Source organism: Neomonachus schauinslandi, chromosome 6, assembly GCF_002201575.2.
Source record: "Neomonachus schauinslandi chromosome 6, ASM220157v2, whole genome shotgun sequence".
In the NCBI taxonomy this organism is placed as follows: Eukaryota; Metazoa; Chordata; class Mammalia; order Carnivora; family Phocidae; genus Neomonachus; species Neomonachus schauinslandi.
This window is the reverse complement of record NC_058408.1, coordinates 47,715,438-47,732,482: the sequence shown is the minus strand read 5'-3', so window position 1 is coordinate 47,732,482 and position 17,045 is coordinate 47,715,438. Positions and strand designations below refer to the sequence as shown.

The 17,045-nt window shown below is 38.9% G+C and overlaps 1 protein-coding gene and 1 pseudogene across 4 annotated transcripts in view; both read right to left on the bottom strand.

The window, feature by feature from the left end:
• ABL2 (ABL proto-oncogene 2, non-receptor tyrosine kinase) overlaps positions 1-17,045 on the bottom strand; it is a 108,143-nt gene that overhangs the window by 69,632 nt on the left and 21,466 nt on the right. The gene's annotated exons all lie outside the window — the stretch shown is intronic.
• LOC110574165 lies at positions 1,260-7,420 on the bottom strand (annotated as a pseudogene).

Here is a 17,045-nt window from a genome sequence, read left to right as displayed (position 1 = left end):
CAGAGTAATAGACTATGAGTCCGACCTAGCTTTGCGACCTTGGGGCAACTGTCCAACCTCTCTGAGCTTCAGTTTTTTCATCTATAAAACATGAATAATGATGCTTACACTATTTACATCATAGAGTTGCTTGAAGATCAAAGAACTAAATGTAACCCTACCTTAGCCACACACTGCAATGCACCCTTCTCAACAATTTCAATTTCATGCAACCACTTTTGAATACATCTTCTATCCTACTAGCTCATTCCTTCTTGTACATGAACTCCTGCCATCATTTGATCCCAGCAGAACCTCAAATCTACTGACCCAACTATCTTTTCACTCTCCCTCGCCCCCCGGAAGTACTCTCTTCTCTCCTTACCCAAATTCCATGATGCATCATTATGATCATTCGCTCCTCTCTCACTTGGGACATACTCACTTTGCAAAACCACAATGCTGCTTAAATTCAATTCTCTGTTCTCCTACTACTAAAGGAGCAAAAAAAAGCACACAAACAAGCTGACTGGCCTCACTTTTAATTCATGACCTTTAACCTCAACTGAGCCCCGAGTTCTGCCTGGTAATCATAATCTATTTCCCTAGCCCATTCACTCTCCCACTTTTCTAAACACTTACATGCTCTCTCCTCTCTTCTCAAACTTCTAATATCCTCTTCCATGCCCTTTCTCACTCTCAGCTGCTGACTTGCTTAGAAAATTAAAGCAGTCAGAAGAGGATTTCCAGGAATTATCATTGCGTCTACCCACAGTATCAGCATCTATCTACATCCATATGCTCTGCCTTCCTTCTTGTTATGATAAATGAACTACTATCTATTCTTTTCTCTATCTAATCCCCTCCCTCCTGTACAAGCTCCAATCCCTACCACCAGCTCAGCAATTCTCCTCCTCTTCTGTATCATCAGCTTCTTTCCTTCCCTTCTCCCACTACCACATCACTTCCATGAGCAGACGAAATATGTATGAAAATGCTCTAACTCCTATCACAAAAACTGTATGAGCAGTGGAACTAAAAAGAGACAATGCAAAATGAAAACAGGCCTCTGGATCCCCACATCTCTGAGCAGGAAACAGGCTTAAAAAAAAAAAAAATAACTCCATTGCAAACATAGGCTTCCTTTATGGAAGACTCAAGAGGACTGAACAAAGGAAGCTTGGAAGGGCTACATAACTTTTACAAGGTCATACAACTAAATAAGCGGTAGAATTGGGATATGAACTCAGAAAGTCTACATTCCCCCCAGCTCCCAGGCTTTAACTCACTTTATTTTTCTTATATAAAACTATGTGTTGGCCACAGCTGGATACTCTGGTGTAGGTCTTTACCAGACGGTCAGTAAATCACTGATAAGGAAACTTGGTGAACACAGTCTCTTTCCAGAGGTCAGGGGAAGGGGGGGTTTGAGACAGCTGTAGGTCTTGGAAATGGCATCCAAAGTGGCCTTGGCAAAGTTGCCCAGGGTGACAGTGCAGCCCCTGGCCAAGGTGTAGCAGTTTCCACACCGGCCATCATCAGGAGCTTCTTGGGCACAGGAGGCAAGGATGAGGCGCACCAGCACAGAGCCACAGAGGCTGGTCACCTTGTGAGGGACAGTGTGGGACTTGCTGATCTTGTTCCCCTAGTAGTTTCACAGCAGAGGGACAATGGAGAGCTTGGCCAGGAGGATGGCTCCATGGATGGCAGTGGCTACCTCCTTGGAGCGCTTAACACCCAGACCGACACGTCCACTGTACTCTCCGATGGCAACAAATGCCTAGAACCTGGTCCGCAGGGCAGCATGGGTCTGTTTTCGCACAGGCATCATCCTCAAAATCTCATCCTTGAGGGACGCGCCCAGGAAAGACTCCCCAATGGGCTGGGAGAAGAGATCTCCAGGGACGTGATTTTCATGTCCTTGACCAGGTGGCCCAGATTGGTGACCGGGATCCACTCCCTGACCTCAGCTTGGCCTCGGCTGCCCCGCCACCCACAGCCAAGACTCCGCCCTGGATGCTGCTACCTCGGCCTCCCACTGCAGCCCCCCACACCCACCCCAGGTCTCTGGGCTCCCCCACAGCACCAGCATCATCCGCAGTTTGGTGTTTTCTAGGAGAAGAAAAAGTCTACATTCTTAACACACATTATCTCATTAAACCTTTACAATGCTGTGACATAGTGATAGTATTATTCCCATTTTACAAACGGGGGAACTGACTTAGCTAGATTCAAGGATTTAATACACATCCACAAAAATATATATATATATGTTTAACAACTACACTATATTCAGAATTGAGGTAAAACTTACAAAACAAAAAGATACACAGGATATATATTACATTTACAGTCCTCTTAAGTATGCTTTTACAAGAAAATTTACTGCATCAAAATTTATTGATTCTCAACAGCTTCATTACCTCAAAGCTTTGGAAACTAAATATTTTATTGGGAATTAATAAAATTTGTTTCTACAAATCTGTAAAAACATGGCTTGCTAAATAATCATATCAACAAGATTTTAAGGATAAAGTTACTTAAAATTTAATAGTTGTAAAAATATAAAAGAAAGTTGTAATACTTTCTCTATTTTAAACTATTAAGCAAATTAAAATAGTACCAAAAACATCCTTAGCTGTATGTTAAAATCAAGTATCCCAAAGACTTTTACCAGCAAAACCATAATGATCTACTTAGTTATTTGTACCTCCAAAAAAAAAAAAGCAATGAATACCCTAAAATATTCCATAAATCAGATATCCTATAAAGCCAAACTGGTCCTTCTTACTAAAATTAGTAAAGTTCAGGGGCGCCTGGGTGGCACAGTTGGTTAAGCTTCTGCCTTCTGCTCAGGTCCTGATCCCAGGGTCCTGGGATCGAGCCATGCATCATGCAACATCATGCATTATCAGGCTCCTTGCTCAGCGGGGAGCCTACTTCTCCCTCTGCTCTTCCCCCTAACCATGTGCACTCGTGCTTTCTTTCTCAAATAAATAAAAGCTTTAAAAAATAAATAAAAATAAAATCAGTAAGGTTCTAGAAGCTTTTAACAGAAATTTCCACTTATACTTTGCACACTTAATTCTTCTAAATAAATTTAACTATGCAAAATACTAATTCAGATCAAAATATATAAGGAAGCAATAAACAATTCTAAAGCTGGTAATTAAGACTGAAAGTTTAGATAATGTATTCTACAAATTACAGGTCAATTTCCGCTTGGAGGAGGATAATCACAAGACTGTTACCTTCTTAGCAATTTAACAACAACAACAAAATTCCTGTCTTTGTTAACATACAACTGAAATGGTCAGAAAACTGTAACTCAAAACAAACATAAGGCAAAACATTGTGGAAGAGCACTGAACTGGACGTCAGAAGACCTAAATTCTAATCTTTCCTCCATCATAACTGGATATGAAAATTTACCACTGTGTGTCTACTTCTCCAACCTGTAAAACTAAGGGGCAGGGGTAAGAGATCACTCTAAGGTTATTTTCAGCTCAAAACTCTTATGATTCCATGAACCAAACAGAGGTATATATTTTGTTTTCATATTTTAGGAACTCCAGACAAGCAGAGCAAATTAAAAGAAATCAAGAGTAATATCAATATTATCAAGAGTAATATTATCAATAGCTTTAGTATTCATTCTCAGAGTTCTTTTCATATGTTAAGTCATTTTAACACACTCTCTAAACTTGACTGCATCCAGCAATTCCTTATTTAAAAGTTTTCCTAAACTCTCAATATGCTAGGCTTTCCCTTTAACTTTCATTTTCTATTCCTCTTCTCCTTCAACACTATTATATTTAAGTATGCTTCAGAGTGACCATTTTACTTATCTACTTCCTATACCTTTACCATGCCTGGGTTTTATGCCTCCCTTATCCATGATTTCTTTTTTCTTTTTAAGAAAGAGCACGCATAGGGGCGCCTGGGTGGCTCAGTCGTTAAGCGTCTGCCTTCGGCTCAGGTCATGATCTCAGGGTCCTGGGATCGAGCCCTGCATTGGGCTCACTGCTCAGCGGGAAGCCTGCTTCTCCCTCTCCCACTCCCCCTGCTTGTGTTCCCTCTCTCGCTGTGTCTCTCTGTCAAATAAATAAATAAAATCTTTAAAAAAAAAAAAAAAAAAAGAGTGCGCGTGTACACATGCAAGGGGATGAGGGAGGAGCAAACGAGAGGGTGAGAGCAAATCCCAAGCAGGCTCCACACCGAGTGAGGAGGTGGGGCTCAAGATCAGGACCCTGAGATCACGACCTGAGCCCAGATCATGACCTGAGCCACGACATGAGCCAAGATCCGAGATCAAGAGTCAACTGAGCCACCCAGGCGCCCCATTTCTTATTCAAAGTGCCTCTGTTTAAAAAAAAAAAAAAGTGCCGGGCGCCTGGGTGGCTCAGTTGGTTAAGCGACTGCCTTCAGCTCAGGTCATGATCCCAGGGTCCTGGGATCGAGTCCCACATCAGGCTCCCGGCTCAGCAGGAAGCCTGCTTCTCCCTCTCCCACTCCCCCGCTTGTGTTCCTGCTCTCGCTGTCTCTGTCTCTGTCAAATAAATAAATAAAATCTTTAAAAAAAAAAAAAAAAGTGCCTCTGTTGACCCAGTTAGATATTAAGAATTCTGAGATCCTCAAATTTCAGATTTATATCCTATGATGCAACTCCTTTCCACACTATCAGACATAGCACATTTGCTAGCAAATTCAGACATATTATTCAGTCATTCAAAAGTTTAAATTTTACATGTTGACATTTTTATATTCCATTTGTTTTCATCACTAGCAACCTGCTTGCTTAAAGTCTAAAAATTCTGACCTTTAGATATTTTTTAGCATATTGATACATGCTGGATAAACCAAAGCAGTTTCAAATTTGAAATGTCACCTAGTAAAAGTAGAGAGGAAAAAATAGCACCCAATATTTAATTTGTCAAAACTCTGCCACTCAGCCTTTTTTGGAAGGCCTAAGGAAAAAAAAAATATTGCATGCTATAAAATAACTATAAAAGGTAATGAAGATTCTTTTGGGAATCTTACCACATTTCTTCAAGATCCAAGTGATACTTAGGGGATCTATACAAATTTAAATGACTACAGAGTTTAATCATAATTCCTAAAGTAACCATTTAAAAATGTAAATACTTATTATGAATTCACTTTTACTTCATACCCCTTTCTTCAATGGTAGAAGTCAAATCCCAGAGAGAAATGACACCTAACTAGATTTAATAAAACCCACTGTATCTAGTACAGTGCTACATATTCTATGGCTATTTCAGACTCATAATGTATCTCTCTGCTTTCATCCTCGTCCCCAAGAGTGTATTCTCCACAAAGCAGTCAGATGGAATCTTTTAAATATAATCCCTTGGCCCAAGATTCCCATCCTACTCAGAATAAAGTCCTAATTCCTTATGATGGTATGCAAGCCTTCTATAAACTGGCCCTCAGCAGTCTCCCTCATCCCACATGAAACTTTTACCTTCTTTCTCCTTCTACAGATTATCTCCCAGCATTCTCCCACCAGGTCAGTCCTCTCTAGCCAGTCCTCCTCTACGACTCCAGGATACCTCTGCCTTGAAAATGTTCTCCAAAACTTTGTCCTTGATGGTCCTCTCCCTGGAATACTTTTCTCCTGAAAGCCCTAAGTTCATTCGTTCAGATCATTCAATTCTCTGCTGAAATGTCACCCTACCAGCCAGAGGCTTTCTCTGAATCCTATCATAAACAGCACCTCACCTATGGTCTGTTCTTTTACCCAGCTTTATTTTTCTCCTAGAACTCATCACCACATGAAGTAGTAAATAAATGAATGTTCAGTGCCTGTCTCTACCCACTACAATGTAATCTCCACAAAGGCAGGGAGTTTCATTTGTTCACTAACATATTCCCAGTGCCAAGAAAGTTCCTGGTAGGTGCTTAATAAATGAAAATCTGAAATGCCTGACTCTAGAAGCCATGCTGTCAACTTTAATTATTCATGCATACTAAAGAAGCCCTTTAAATAAAAATATTAAAAGTGTTATTTAAACTGGGAATGTTGCTTGCCTCTAAGGAAGAGAACCAGGTAGCTGAAGGTAGAGAGATGTAGGGTAATTAAATGTATATCTCTTAAATCTTGAACTGTATTAATGTGTTAACACTATATTAATGTGCTAACTTCATTAACTCTATCAATGTGTTAACTTAAATCTTGTACTGTACTAATGTGTTCTTTTTCTTAATATTAATAAAATTTTAAAATTTAATAGTAATATTGTTGTTTGACTTATGTAAACGCTCCAGTTCAATCCTACATTTCCAAAATACGGAACACTACTGGCAAAAATACTACATTCTTTATGTTGTTCTAGAATGTTTTAATATGATTCTTTGGGAATTTCTCAGAGCACAAGAAGTTATACATTCCTTCTTTAATGCTCCCTTAGTCTTATATTAACTAGCAATCACCTTGCCACTAGGAAATTGTTAGGTACATTCACTAGTTCACTAGTAAAACAGGCAAACAGTAAATATGATAATGCCTTTACTAATTATAGGGTTGTGTGCCAAAGATATTGTTATCAGAAACTTTGTCAGTAAAGACAGCAATAACAAAGACTATTCCAGGACAGGCTCTAGTATATCAGGAACGTAAAGTCCGAGCTCTGGTAATGGGACTGGGTGGAAAGAGTGATGGAAAAGGAGACGTGGAAGCAGCTATTGTCACTTCCCATTATCCCTTATCATCACAGCTAATCCACTAGTTAGCCAGAAAGTCCCTCCCAGTTCTCTTGAAAACAGTGCTCCTCTCAACAAGACATGAAGGACACACGAAGAAGGTTACTTTCAAAAGAAGAAACCCAGCATGATAGTAATAAACTCCTTCAAGGACCAACACTAGACCTAATGGTCTTCCAAGTACTTTCTACTTGTATTATATCACAAAGGATGAGAATTATAAAACCAACTTGGAAAGAATAAGCACTGATTTCTGCCAGCTATAAGGTAATAGACAACTGCACTTCTTCATTTTCATTTTCAAATTCAGATAGTACTGCATACTTTTCCAACTCTTGTATATTAAGATATTAGGTATTACATGGTAGTATGACAAGCATAATCTTTCTGTATTTAATCACTTTAACTATATATACCTATCCCCCACTTAAATAATCTCTATTATTAAAAAAAAAAAACAAAAACACAAGACTTCTCCCCCTGAAATTATTAAGAAACAGTCTACGTAGTATTATATGAAAGATGAAACCATTAATTACTCCCTAAACTGAAATTAGAGAAAAAAGTTTGACAATGGATTGGAATCTGTCATATAAAAACTAAGTTCAGGGGCGCCTGGGTGGCTCAGTCATTAAGCGTCTGCCTTCGGCTCAGGTCATGATCTCAGGGTCCTGGGATCGAGCCCCGCATCGGGCTCCCTGCTTCTCCCTCTCCCACTCCCCCTGCTTGTGTTCCCTCTCTCGCTGTGTCTCTGTCAAATAAATAAAATCTTTTAAAAAAAAAACAAAAACTAAGTTCAACTATACTTTAAATAAATAAATAAAATTAAGTTTGGACCTAAACAAAAGCACCATAAATGGCCTTTTGTTTCCTTTAAGAGAAAAAAAAAAAACACATTTTATTGCAAACAAAAAATATAAAAACAAAAGAGCAACTGTAATACTCTGGACATTCTGCCTTTCCTCTATAGCCAAAATATATAACAAAACACGAACGAGTCACAGTTCAATGTACTGATTAGTCACTGTATACAACAGGGAGCTTACTAACCAGACTCCATAGTTCTAGAACCAGTTATGAGAAATGGCTCGTGGGACTATTCTGGCTCTCACTGTACCACAGGTATGTACAGCTGGCATCAAGGTGCTGCCACCAGATCCAGAAGCACAACCAAAAAGCCTCATTATCCCAACATTCTCTAGCTCTTTCCCCATTTTGCTAGGGAAACAGATAAAACAAAAAAATATGGTATCAGAAAGTCAATATAATCCTTCCACCCAACACTGTTATTTCTTTTTTTTTTTAAGATTTTATTTATTTATTTGAGAGAGAGAGAATGAGAGACAGACAGCAAGAGAGGGAAGAGGGTCAGAGGGAGAAGCAGACCCCCCGCTGAGCAGGGAGCCCGACGTGGGACTCGATCCCGGGACTCCAGGATCATGACCTGAGCTGAAGGCAGTCGCTCAACCAACTGAGCCACCCAGGCGCCCCCAACACTGTTATTTCTATAATACCCTCTAAAGTTATCACCCAAACTCTAATTAAAACAAATGGACTGAATAATTCCTTCATTGCCTTTTTCAATGGACAATAAATATACTGGTTCTTATCCCAGCCTGCCTTTCCATTTTCTGAATCATGCTGTCATGATGGCACATGATTTCACCCATTTGTTGTATTTATAAATAGTAGAAATCAGGTAAATTGAGATATTAAATCAGACAAGTCACTTAACCTCAACATAATTTGTGTGCAGACACAGAGAAATCATGCACATGCTATGTAGAAAACTCGTACAATCATATAATAGACAAAATTTTAAAAATGAATGTAGAAAAAATAGAGAATAAATGTTTTGGTTAACTGAAGTACTTTCTGAAACATTTAGTATGATAAACTTTTCTTAATTCAAGAGACTAAATTTTTTTGAGAGTAATTTCTTGAAACTTTGCTATTTTAAAAACAGAACTCAATATTTTATACATTTTTCTTGAGAGCATTAAGTAATTGCTTTGTGTCAAATTACCAGAAAGAAATCAAGATAATATTAAACTCTTTTGAATACCTTTAATAGCAGCACGAATGATCCCGTGTTATGTGTACCTAAGGTCGTATTTCATATTTCTAAGTTAAATGTTTAAAAGAACATACATGATACAATGGAGAAATTTTAACAAATAAACCAAATATCAGCTTTTCTGCCTTTCCAAGGAAAAGCACAACTTAGAAAATAAATGAGAACCTTTACTTTCCTGTACTAAGAAATAAAAATAAGTTTTTCTAAAGTGCTCAAAGAAGTAAGTTTAAGGCACTACCATCAGAAAAACTGGCCAACGAATCACATTGAATTTCCACACTTTAAAAATGCAGCAAATCCCATGATCTCATTTATATGTGGAGTCTAAAATAGTCAAACTCAGAAACAAGAGTAGAATGATGGTTGTGCTGGGGAGAGGAAGGGAATGAGGAGATGCTGGTCAAAGGGTACAAAGTTTCAGTTATGCGAAATTCATAAATTCTAGAGAACTATTGTCCAGCATGGTGACTACAGTTAATAATAATGTGTTGTATACTTGAAATTTGCTGAGAGTAGATCTTAAAGAGTTCTCACCATACCAAAAAATGAAAAGAAATGTTGATTAGCTTGTGTTCACTTCACAATATATACGTTTATCAAAACATCATGTTGTATTGTCAGCATACATCAAAATATAAACCTACAACTTGATATTTTTATTTTACTTATTTGAGAGAGAAAGAGAGAGAGCGCGCACGCACACGAGTGGGGGGGGGGGGGCAGAGTAAGAGGGACAAGCAGATTCCCTGCTGAGCAGGGAGCCTGAGGGCTCCATCCTAGGATCATGACCTGAGCTGAAGGCAGACACTTAACCGACTGAGCCACCCAGGCACCCACAACTTGATGTTCTAATCATATGTATACAATTCCTATTTGTCAATTATACCTTTAAAAAGCTGGAAAAATATTGCAAATTCTTCCACAGGTGACTATTATTGTCAAATTAATAGCCCAAACCAGACCTAAAAGTCTTTTTTTTTTTCCATGTAAGCAAATAGGAAAGTAATAATTTTATTATGCAGGAGATAATTTTTTTTATTCTTATGTTAATCCCCATACATTACATCATTAGCTTTAGATGAAGTGTTCCATGATTCATTGTGCATAACACCCAGTGCTCCATGCAGAATGTGCCCTCCTCAATACCCACCACCAGGCTAACCCATCCTCCCACCCCCCTCCCCTCTAGAACCCTGTTTGTTTTTCAGAGTCCATCGTCTCTCATGGTTCGTCTACCCCTCCAATTTCCCCCGCTTCATTCTTCCCCTGCAGGAGATAATTTTAAAACTATGTATAGTGGCAACTGGATTTTCTTTCTAAGTCCTGGAGTATCCCCTAGTGGACCGGTAAGGAACAGGTTTTTTTGCTAAGTTGAACTTTGTTAAGTCTCTGATCATAATAAATTCATTAACAAAACTAACCCCAAAAGTATATATTTTTCCAATTTTCTATAATAATTTCCTAATAATATAATTTAAAACAAAGGAAATTATTTTAGAAATTACTCATACCACCTCACTGATCTAAATGTCAACAATGAAATTATGAATATTAAGTAGAGTGCTTCCTAAAAAGCCAGAGATCACCAGAAATGAATTTAAGAAACTATGAAAGGAGTTTGAAAATGATTCTTTTATATACTATATAATTTCTGAAAACGTGGAATTTGAAGAACTAAAAAATAATTTTTACAGCATCAACAACCTATACACAAAGAAAAACAAAACAATGACTATGTCATGCTTTTGCAAGCAATCAAGCAAAATCTACTGAAGAATACAAAGTATACAAAATCTTTTCAATCATACTTGAACACACTGAAAGCAGTGCTAACTGGCTTCTTCCATCCACACGGTCTTTACACATTCTGTTCCCCCTAAGACACTCTTCCCCACTCTGATCCATGGACCTAATTAATAGCTACCCACCCTTCAAATTTCAACTAAATCAACATTAACCTCCCTGACTAGATACAATTCTACTATTATTGCTTCTCATAGCATTATGTACCTCAATTTTTACTGATTTATTTAAGTAATGTCTGCTTGTTTTGTTACAGGATTATTTAGAGAGTTCTATTATCTTACAAGGCTGTTGTGACAATTAAGTGATACCTCTGTAAACCACCTTTTAACAATGCCAGCCATCATTTAAACACTATTAGTACTGGCCCCATTAAACTTGCCGAAGATAAAATGTGCTTCTGTCATCTAAGATTATTCCTTAGAGTTTTATTCTGTCATTAAAAACCACTTTATTGGGGCGCCTGGGTGGCTCAGTGATTAAGCATCTGCCTTCAGCTCAGGTCGTGATCCCGGGGTCCTGGGATCGAGCCCCACATCGGGTTCCTGTCACGGGAAGCCTGCTTCTGCCTCTCCCATTCCCCCTGCTTGTATTCCCTCTCTCACTGTGTCTCTGTCAAATAAAATCTTTAAAAAAAAAAAAAAAAAACAGGGGCGCCTGGGTGGCTCAGTTGGTTAAGCGACTGCCTTCGGCTCAGGTCATGATCCTGGAGTCCCGGGATCGAGTCCCGCATCGGGCTCCCTGCTCGGCAGGGAGTCTGCTTCTCCCTCTAACCTTCCTCCCTCTCATGCTCTCTGTCTCTCATTCTCTCTCTCAAATAAATAAATAAAATCTTTTAAAAAAAATTAAAAAATTAAAAAACCACTTTATTGGGGCCCCTGGGTGGCTCAGTCAGTTAAGCGTCTGCCTTCGGCTTAGGTCATGATATCAGGGTCCTGGGATCAAGTCCCGCATCAGGCTCCCTGCTCAGCAGAGACACTGCTTCTCCCTCTGCCTGCCACTCCCCTTACTTGTGCGCTCTCTCTCTTTGGCAAATAAATAAAATCTTAAAAAAAAAAAACACTTTATTATCAGCATTGACACAGTACTGGAGTTCTTCTAGTTCATTCCTTGTCAAATTCTTTGATATCCCTCCCTTCAAGAGGTAGAGCTTGATTTCCTACCCTATGAGTAGAATTAAGGACTAGCTTCTAACAAAAAGAATAAGATGGAAGTAAATTTGTGTGACTTAGGGACTAGGTTATAAAATGTACTGTGGCATTCTGTTCACTCTCTCTAGGATTACTTGCTCTGGTAGAAGCCAGTTGCCATATGGTGAGGCCACTCAAACAGTCCTGCAGAGGGATCCATGAGGCAAAGAACTGAGGCCTCCCACTGGCAGCCATGTGAGTGAGCCATCCTGCAAACAGATCTTACATCTCTAGACAAGCCGTCAGATGACTACAGCTGGCAGATTCACTGGAACCTCACAAGACACCCTTAGCCACAACCACTGAGATAAGAAACCTCCAGATTTCAGACACCAAGAAATCATTTGAGATCACAAATACTTGGGGGTAATTGGTTACTCAGCAACAAGTGCATTGTGTTTAATAGGTTTAAAGAAAAAAGAAGATAATAATAGTAAATGAAACAACAGACACTACTGAAAAAAGACCAACAACTCAACAACAACAAAATAAATCTAATTCAAAAACGGGCAAAGGACTTGAATATCCATTGCTCCAAAGAAGATGTACAAATGGCCAACAAGCACATACAGAGACGCTCAATATCACTAGTCGTCAGGGAAATGCAAATCAAAGCTACAATGAAATACCACCTCTCACGCACCAGAAAGGCTACTATCAAAAAAAATGGAAAATAAGTGATAATGAGGATGTGGTAAAATTGGAACCCTTGTGCACTATCAGTGGGAATGTAAAATGGTGCAGCCACTTTAGAAAACAGTATGGCAGGGACACCTGGGTGGCTGAGTCGGTTAAGTGTCTGCCTTCAGCTCCAGTCATGATCCCAGAGTCTTGGGATCATGTTCTGCATCGGGCTCCTTGCTCAGCAAGGAGCCTGCTTCTCCCTCTCCCTGCCACTCCCCTTGCTTGTGCTCTCACACTTTCTCTGGCTCTCACTCGCTCTGGCAAATAAATAAATAAAATCTTTAAAAAAAAAAAGAAAAGAGTATGGCAGTTCCTCAAAAGATTAAAACAGAATTACCATATGATCCAGCAATTCCACTCTGGATATATACCCCAAAGAAATTAAAGCAGGGCTCAAAGAGACATTTGTATACCTTATGTTCACAGCAGCATTATTCACAATAGTCAAAACATGGAAGTAACCCAAATGGTCCACTGACAGATGAATAAATAAAATGTAATACACACCTACAATGAAATATCATTCAGTCTTAAAAAGGAAATTTTAACACATGCTACAACATGGAGGAATCTTGAGGACATCATGTTAAATGAAATAAGCCAATCACAAAGGGACTAATATTGTATAATTCCACTTTATGGCCACTATCTTTCTAAACACTGATTCTAAAAATTCTTATAAGGTAATATGCCCATAAATTAATCCAAATTGTCCATTACCTAGAAGAAATCATGGTAAGAGAACAGAGGTTAGATGTGTTTAGTCAGTTATTAAAACGTGCTAACACACAGCTGTCAACTAATTCGTGACAACCTCACCATAAAGTTATGGAAAACAAAGTTTCTGTGCCTCCCACCCCCTTCTTTATTTTGTGTTTATGATATTCTTAGTTTTTTTTCCAAGCTTTTAATTCCAGTTAGTTAACATAATACAGCGTTATATTAGTTTCAGGTGTACAATACAGTAATTTAACAGTTCCATACATCACCCTGTGCTCATCACCCAAAATTCTTAGTTCTTAAAATATTCATAGCTCTTAAAATAAACCAGGAATAGTTCCATTGGGCAATTTTAGAGATAAATTTAAAATTCCATTTTCTAAAACGTAATGTTCTAAATTAAACTTCTAAAGGTCTAAAACTTCCTCTTCTTTACTCACTAACCTTGCTACACAACCTCACATCAAAACAAAAAAAAGAGAAACACCAACTTTGCCTTCTCTTTTTCCTGTTTAAACTTCTCCAATCTCTCCACATCTTGGAAGAGCGGAAAAAGAATACTAACAATGTTTCAGTCATTTTGTGCAAGACATAATGGCAGAAGCTTTACATACATTATCTTATTTCTCAAATCGCCCTATACAGCAGGTATTATCCTCATTTTATAACAAGGAAATAAAATAAGTTCAAACACAGTTAAACCAGAATTCTAACCCAAATCTGCCTAGTTCCAAAACCTTGTACTTCTACATCATAGTGCTTTCTTGAGTCACATTTGTGTCATTTTCAGTTCTCCTTGCATAGTTCTATGAATTACAGAAACTTAGCAGAGAACCTGACACCAAGATCCAGTTTCACAAAAACAGAACCATAGAAGTTTCCCAGTCACAAATTAAGAACTTTTTTCCCTCTCCTACAGACCCCAAACTTATTTTTAGTATCATTTGTTCTATTACCCTATTTAGACACATCTGAAACCAAAAAATGTCATCTACCTATTGGAGACTTCTGTGTCTAGAGGCTTTATCTGAGCATAGTGACTCCAGTTATAAATTTACCTCATCTACTGTTGTGTTGCGGGGGGGGGTGGGGTCCCATTCCACCTCCAGCTTTTGATGATTCACTAGGCAGACTCAGAGGACTCACCACATTATCAAAGCAAAAGGAAACAAAGCAAATCAGCAAAAAGAAAAGGCAGATGGGGCCAAGTATAGAAAAAACCAAACACAAATTTCCAAGAGTCTTTTCCCAGGGGAGTCATACCAGATACACTTAACTCCTCCAGAAATGAAGTATAACATGTGTAAAATACTGTCTACAGGGTAAGCTCATTAGCAATTCAGCAAGGTTTTTCCTGGGGGCTGGTCAGGTAGGCACTCTCTGCCTACCATGTACCAAAATTCTAGACTCCTAGAGGGAAAGCAGGTGTTTCACATAAACCACACTTTTTGTACAAAGAGTTTAGGCACAGTGAGTCGCTCTTCGCAGTTCTGGGAATGGTGGGAACCCTCTTAAAATCCAAGTCCCAAACATCAGCAAAGAGCCAACCTTGTGGGGTGCCTGGGTAGCTTGGTCACTTAAGCATCTGCCTTCAGCTCAAGTCATGATCTCAGGATCCTGGGATTGAGCCCCACATCGGGCTCCTTGCTCAGCAGGGAGTCTGCTTCTCCCTCTACCCCCCGCCCCCACTCATGCTCTCTCTCAAATAAAATCTTAAAAGAAAAAAAAAAGAGCCAACTTTATTGTAAGCAGGCTATTCTAAGGAAATCAGTCTCAAGTCCGCTATGTTAACTCTTTTCTGCACAACTGAGATGTTCCTTTTAGAAATAACATTTTGTGGGATGCCTGGGTGGCTCAGACAGTTAAGCATCTGCCTTCAGCTCAGGTCATGATCCCAGGGTCCTGGGATTGAGCCCCACATCGGGCTCCCTGCTCAGCCGGGAGCCTGCTTCTCCCTCTGCCTGCTTCTCCCTCTGCCTGCTCTGCCTGCCACTCTCCCTGATTGTGCTGGCGCTCTCTCTCTGACAAATAAAATTTTTTTAAAAAAGAACATTTTGGGGCGCCTGGGTGGCTCAGTTGTTAAGCGTCTGCCTTTGGCTCAGGTCATGATCCCAGGGTCCTGGGATCGAGCCCCGCATCGGGCTCTCTGCTCAGCAGGAAGCCTGCTTCTCCCTCTCCCACTCCCCCTGCTTGTGTTCCCTCTCTCGCTGTCTCTGTCAATTAAATAAATAAATAAAATCTTTAAAAATAAATAAATAAAGGAACACTTGTTTTGTTTTTGGTGATCTGTTTTTTTCTATACAAAACGGGTCCCCATTTCCTGTCATTTTAACTAAGATGTCCTTTTCTGAGGTTTATATGTTTTTTCTGACTTATCAGCTACTTATGCCCAAGTTCTAAAACTCTTTTACAAAGCCACACAACATGGTATGATTAAATTCTATATCCTTAAGAAGAATACCTGTGAGGAAAAAAATCCTTTTAAGATTTAAAGACATTAAAAAATTAATCTTAGCACACTGGAATATATACATCATTTGATGCAACTTAATACATATTACTGATCATCTATACTGTAACAGAATCAGTAATTGTTAATGTTCTTAAAAAATTTTTTTTAAGTAGGCCTCAGTCCCAGGAGATTTCTACATATTACCAGTTAATATGTATATTTACAAATTAGCTGTTAACATTGTGGGAGTGATATTCTTTTATAAATCGCCACCTAAAAACTAGACGGTAAACCCACGCTTCCTTCTTCTTAAAAGAAATTAAACAACTCATGACATTTAAAAGGAATAGAATATAACCCTGCTGTCCTCCTCCACATTTTATTTTCAAAAGAGTTAATGCCTCAGACTAAGTCTGTTCTGTTCAAAGGAATATATAAAAAATTATAATCATAGGAATATTTTACTCCAGCTTAAAAAAAGGAAGGGATTTTAAATATATGTATACAAGTTTGTACTTAAGTTTTTGGTTGTATCAGCAAATTGAACAATGCTGGACTGTAAGTGATTTAGTGATTGATCTATACCCTGCGATAATTGATGAAATGTCTTCTACTTGTTTCCCTATAATCTCTTCCATTAACATACATCCTGTCCTTAAATAAACTTAAAATGAGCTCAGCAGAATGAAGAATACAGAAGCCTCCAAGAAACTTAATGAGGAAACAGGAATAACAATAAAAATTGTAGGGGCGCCTGGGTGGCTCAGTCGTTAAGCGTCTGCCTTCGGCTCAGGTCATGATCTCAGGGTCCTGGGATCGAGCCCCACATCGGGCTCCCTGCTCGGTGGGAAGCCTGCTTCTCCCTCTCCCACTCCCCCTGCTTGTGTTCCCTCTCTCGCTGTCTCTCTCTCTCTGTCAAATAAATAAATAAATAAATCTTTTTTAAAAACCAAAAACACAATAAAAATTGTAAGGCAAAAGTATGGATATTAAATAGTGTGAGAAGTAAATACAGAAGTCCTAGAAAGAGGCCCCAAAAAACCCTTTCTCCTTTAAGATTTATAAGGTTCAAAAATACAGCTGACCCATGAACGACATGGAATTGAACTGCCTGGGTGCACTTATACACGGATTCTTTTCAATAAATACAGTACAGTACTATAAATGAATTTTCCTTAGGACTTTAATTTTGTTAATATAGTTGACACACAATGTTACATTTGTTTCAGGTGTACAACAGTGATTTAACAACTCTATACATTATGCTGCGCTCACCACAAATATAGCTACCACCCGTCACCACGCACTGACCATATTCTCTACATTGTGCCTTTTCCTCCAGTGACTTATTCCATAACGGGGAGCCTGCACCTCCCACTCCCGTTCACCCATTTTGTCCATCCTCCCATTTCCCCTA